At 35.1% G+C, this 6,051-nt stretch overlaps 1 long non-coding RNA gene across 1 annotated transcript; it reads right to left on the bottom strand.

The window, feature by feature from the left end:
• Nucleotides 1-463: 463 nt before the first annotated feature.
• On the bottom strand, nt 464-4,930 carry LOC145806074 (uncharacterized). Its single transcript, XR_014348533.1, has 5 exons — nt 4,395-4,930; nt 3,129-3,291; nt 2,980-3,037; nt 935-1,041; nt 464-812 (listed from the first exon to the last, which is right to left on the bottom strand). It is a non-coding gene; the product is annotated as an uncharacterized LOC145806074 (long non-coding RNA).
• Nucleotides 4,931-6,051: the final 1,121 nt, after the last annotated feature.

A 6,051-nucleotide genomic window follows, 5' to 3' on the forward strand; every position in this document is an offset into this window, starting at 1 on the left:
GTCGCAACAGAGGGGGTTGCAAAAGGGCTTTAGCGACGGTATGACGCCGTCGCCTTTGGTTTGCGACGGCAAAGAAGCCTTTTGCGACGAAAAAATGCCGTCGCCATTAACATGTGAAAATCTGAAATTTTTTTGAGACAGCACTGTTTTGCCGTCGCTAAAAGGGGTATTTGCGACGGCACAAGTACCGTCGCTAAAGGGTTATTTGAGACAGCACTTGGTGCCGTCGCTAAAGCACTATTGGCGACAGCAAATTACACCGTCGCTAAAAGTCCTCATTTTCAACCAAATGCCCTATCTTTTGCGACGCATTACTGCCGTCGCAAAAAACCCCTATTTGAGAAGGTGAGTGGACTACCCTCTCAAAAAAAAAATAAATAAATATATGAAAATAACCTGTATTAAATGAAAAATAACTAAAAAAAAAACCACTAATTACATAATAATAAAAAAAAGTCCAGTATAAAAATAATAATTCATCCATAATTAAAATATTCTTCCATTCATAACAATACATCAACAAAATTATCCAATACATAATGTTGTTCACAAATCTAAATAACGTAAATCAAAAACAAAAATTTTCGTCATGCTTCTGCACTTCCCATTTGAAAAATAAATTCACAAAAGAGATCAAATACAAGTAATATTCAACAGCTCTCTCTGGGTTGTAAGCAGCACGAAGAGCTCGAACAACAGTATCCCTATCCCAAGTCCCTCCACCCATATCAAGAATTTGCCGGACCGCTCCATCAAGGTTACTTCCAGCAACCAAATTCGATGTTGCTTGACCATAGACATTAGACTCTGGTCTGGTTGAACACACATTATTGGATTAACAAAGGTAACCAGTATTGTCCAAATTAAATAAACAGACAAAAAAAAATCATGCTCTTCAGTCTTCACAAGTTAACCAAAGAAGAAAAATACTCACATGGCAGTAACTGTAGAGGTAGGAGCAGCAGCAGGTGCAGGTGCAAACGCAGGCGCAGATACAGGTACAATATATATATATATATATATCATATTTTTTCAGCCATACTAAAACAAAAGATGCTAAGATAAAACAAATCCATAAAAGATAAGATATAACAGGCATACATGAACCTAATCATGTATAAAAAAAATAATAAGTAATAGACATGCATGAACCTAATCATGTATAAAAAAAATAATAAGTAATAGACATGCATGTGTAAACAAAACAGAGAACTTAGTGTTTCATGATTGGAGAATAACAAATGACACGCAAAAATATGCAATAGGTTTTGAATTTTTGTCAACATGACAATACTTGAATTTTTAAATCTGAAAAATAAACAATGTATCATTTTCTATGTTTTAATTTATCCATATCATAGCTTTTGTCAAGTAATCTGTAACATTCTTTTTTTTGTTTTTTTGGTAAGTAAGCTTTTATTACCACCAAAACAGAAAAGACATAACAAAGCTTAGACTTAACCAAGAGGAAACATTCAATCACTTGCCCAAGTTTTTCAATCTCTAAACAAGAGGATACAATGCAAGGTGTTTCTAATGTAAACAAATTAGTTCTCATGACATTATATATTAAACTTGAAGCCATCAACCAGAATTAACCAGAAAGCTTTGGCTCTGTGCAATCAAGACTGACAACCATGAGTTTAAAAAACAGCCACTACATTATGTCATAGCTGTTACATAAAGGGATTTTGGAGCTCCATAACAAAAAAAGTCAAAGCTGCACGCAACTGCAGATTACAAGCCATTACATCACTGTTATGGTACGATATTCAATTTTACCTCTGTTAAGACATTAAAAATGTTTAAAAGTAAAACTCTAAACTGAAAATCTCTTATTCTTCCTTAAACATTAACACTCAAATTATTCTTTTATTTTAAATTATTTTCCTCTTTTTAAATTCTTCATTTTCATATTCTTTAATTGAAAATCCTATTTTCATTAATCTATATTACTAACTTATTGATTTAAAATAAAAACTATGAATTTTAAATGGTAATCTACTAATTCAAAAAATTAAGAGTCATATACGTCATTTGTTTTACGTGTAAACTCATGAATCAATGAGGTAATACATATAGCATACCTTATATTAGCCACTAGTGTTGTCATATTACTTGTATTACCATTGTAACAACAAATATTGACTTACAATTACTATATTTTTATGAATTATCTAATCTATTCTACTAGCATTTCTAAATACTCTAGATAGTGCAATTCCCTACTAGACGAAATTCTCCACTTTTTAAGCCTTAAAACCAACCTAAAATTCAATAACATCTAGAAAACATGTTCTTAGGTGCACAACATTGATTAAAACCATTACAAACATTCAAATTTTGATAAATTGGATCATAACATACTTATCAATAAGTTTTTTGGTGTTAAAAATGCGCTTGAAAAAATCTCATGCGTTTAGTGTTCCTACATTAACAAGTAGTTCACATCTAACTTCAATTTTTCTTGGTAAATAATAATTGAAAATAAAAAACAAAATGAAAGTCCAAGCGTTGCAATAACTAATCACTAGTCTGCAGAGTGCACCTTTCAATTTCATCTGAGACACCAGCTCATAGAAAGATCATACATATATTCAAGACAGAAGTAAAACCCCAAAACCAGAAACAATTCCACTTAATTATTTAATTATTTCTGAATAAAGTGTAATGTCCACCACAGATTCACAATGGTCCATAGAATGACAGACGTAGACAATACCTAAAGAATGCAGCCACCGAAATATCCAAGCTTTTGACAACAACAGAAGCATTCATCTCGCCACATATTGAAATAACACAAGACGTAGTGTGAAACAAGCATTAATCTAAAACTTACTACCAAATCAAAAAGAGACCTATACCTAGAACAAAACTGAAGCAATCACAATCACAATCACATACTCAAACGACAGATTTCAGGTCAAAATTACAACATCCAAGTACAAATCAAATCAAAGTAACATAACAAATCATTACCGCTTTGCGGAGTTTCTTGATCAAGGCCATGGGCTTCCTCTTCAGACCTCTCTGAAACCTAAATTATCCAAACACAAAAAATAAAAAATGAATCAAAGCAACTACCAATGCAACAAAAAATATATATATATAACACAAAACATACATACATACAAATGTAAATCACCTTCTGCGAGCTCGAGCGGTAAAGAGCTTAACAAGCTCATCTGTGGACATATCGAGCAAAGCGTCCAAATCGACGCCCCTGAAACTGAACTTCTTGAATGTCCTCTTCTTCGGTTGTCCTGCTGCTATCTCCATTTCAACATCCGCCTAACAAACACATGCGTATACAGACACGTGTAGAGAGAGAAAGATTGAAAATTGATGAATGGATTCAGGTAGAGAGAGAGAGAGTGTGTGTGTGAATTGGAGATGAGAACTCACCATGGCTGGAGAAAGAATCGGCAAACCCTAATCTGAAGAGGAACGATGAGACGCAGCTAGGGCTTCTGAGGAGGTTTGTGTATATATATGTGGGTGAAACTCAGTGGATCTAACCCCAGCAAAAACTATTTATTTATTTATTTATTTAAATTTTCTACTTTTTGAATGGCAGTCTTAAGCTCCATTTGAAGGCTGGCTCTTGAAGGTACCAAAACAATGTCTTTCTAGACTGAACCGGGCTTGTGTAGGTCTGGTTGCGCATAAAGCTCGTAGATGGAGTCTGCATCATCGTTTAAATTGCTTACTGTGTTCAAACATTTGATTTCATTTGGCTCAATCAGCAGATTGTTCTCTCCATCTTTCCATGTCATTTTATTTCCTACATTTATTTTTAAAAAATACAGTTCCTGGTAATGGAATCAAACATGCTATAAGAACCGAAAACCTTCAAATACAGAGCCAACAAAAAACTTGTTCACTTCCAATTAGCAAAAAAATGGGGAGGGGGGGAGAAATGAAAATTTCACTCTTTCACCATCTTATATAAAATTTCCACAGTGAAAAGCACAATTTGAACGCAAATAGGATACGAACACAGAATCAAGCAAATGAATATAATAGAGACCAAAATTAAGAAGAAGACTTGCAGCTTGTAATTTAATTCCAAAACACACAAACCACACAAACATTCAAATTTAATTTTCAAGTTTTATAACATTAAATCCTAATCATTTAAAAAATCACTGTAAAGAATCTAGAATCATAACTCAGACCTTGATTTTTAGATAACAGACGTATACTCTTACCTTTGATCTGAGATCAAACAGATTCAGATCACACATAACACAGATTCAGATCACAGATTCAGACCAAAACAAACACACAAAACACAGATTCAGATCTGTTGGTCCAACAAACACACAGAACACAGATTCAGATTCGATCAAGGCAAGAGAGAGAGACAGAGATTGAGAGAGATAGAAGCTTACCCGTGAGTAGATCGGTGCGATGAGAGAGTGAGACGATCGGTGTGATGCGATTCAGACCAAAACAAACACACAAAACACAGATTCAGATTCGATCGGGGCGAGAGAGAGAGAGACAAAGATTAAGAGAGATAAGAGGCTTACCCGTGAGTAGATCGGTGCGATGAGAGAGTGAGACGATCGGTGCGATGAGATGAACAACGAGAGAGTGAGATAGACAGTGATAAGATGAGAGTGATCGCCGATCGGTGCAAAACATGAAGATTAACAACGAAACGAGAGAGTGAGAGAGACGGTGATGAGATGAGATGAGACTGAGAGAGAGTGAGGTATAGACAGCAATTAGGGTTTTTTCTTTTGTTTGTCATAGATGAGGTGAGTGAGATGGTGAGAGATGGACGGTTAGATTTAAAAGCGGGGGAACAAAAAAATCAAAAAAAAGTAGGAATAATATTAGATTTAAAATAATTTTTATAGTTGGTGAATTCTTTTTTTTTATTTGGTAAAGTTAAAATTTATTTGTTTTATATTTATTTTAATGAATAAAAAATTATTATTATTTTTTTATTTGGTAAAAGTAGGAATAATATTTTTCATTAAAATAAAGTTAATTTTTTGTGGTCAATGAAAAACAGAGAAGATAGATGAGAGAAGAGATAAATGAATGAGAGACACAGAGAGAGAGAGAGAGAGTCAAATAGACAGAGAGAGAGAGAAGAGTGATGAATAAGAGAGAGAAAGAAAAGAGAGAGAAGAAGATGAAAAAATGGGTGAAAAGATATAGACAAAGAGAGAGACAGAGAGAGAGAGAAAAAAAAAGAGCGAAAATAGATAAATAAGAGAGAGAGAGAGAGAGAAAGAGATGAGCGAGAGAGCGAGAGAGAAAAAAATAAGAGAGAGAGAAGAGAGACAGAGAGAGAAGATATATGAAAGAGATAGAGAGAAGAGAGATAGACGAGAGACATAGAGAAAAAGAGAGAGATAGACAGACATAGAGAAAAAGAGAGAGATAGACAGATAGAGAAGACGACTTTTCTAAATTTTTGCTGATATTTCTTCACCATACCCTCCATCCTCACCTACCTAAGAGACGACGGGTGTCGGAGGGAAAGTCGGAGGGAGGGAAGAGAGGGTAGTCGAAGTTGAGAGAAGAAAGAGAGAACCAAAGGTTTCGCCATTTGTGAGAGAGACAGGTGGTTCGAATGGCATCAAGAGTGGGGAGAAATGAGAGGATGAGAAGGAGGATGAGGTCCGGGAAGTCATTTAGGTTAGGAACGGTGGTGGAGTCACCGGTTGTCTCCGCCGTCGCCGTCTATCTCGAGAGAGGGGGGTAAGAACAGAGAGAGACAAAGTGGTCGCTAAAAGTGCATTTTCTTGTAGTGGAGAGCTTAGTAAATAGAGAAGCGATGAGGGAGAGAGTGAGTAATGTGAACACAATGGGGGAGAGAGACAAACAGACAGACAGACACATAGAGAGAAAGAGAGAGAAACAAAAGAGTGAGAGACAAACAAACAGACACAGAGAGAGAAAGAAAGAGAGAAAAGTGATAAGTGAGAGAGAGATAAAGAGAGAAAGAGATATAGAGAGAAAGAGATATAGAGAGACAGAGAGACAAAGAGAGAAAGAGATAGAGAGAGACATATAGAAAAATAGAGAAAA

The sequence above is a fragment of the Camellia sinensis genome, chromosome 13 (genome assembly GCF_055761805.1).
Source record: "Camellia sinensis isolate YWXY chromosome 13, ASM5576180v1, whole genome shotgun sequence".
Taxonomy (NCBI): domain Eukaryota; kingdom Viridiplantae; phylum Streptophyta; class Magnoliopsida; order Ericales; family Theaceae; genus Camellia; species Camellia sinensis.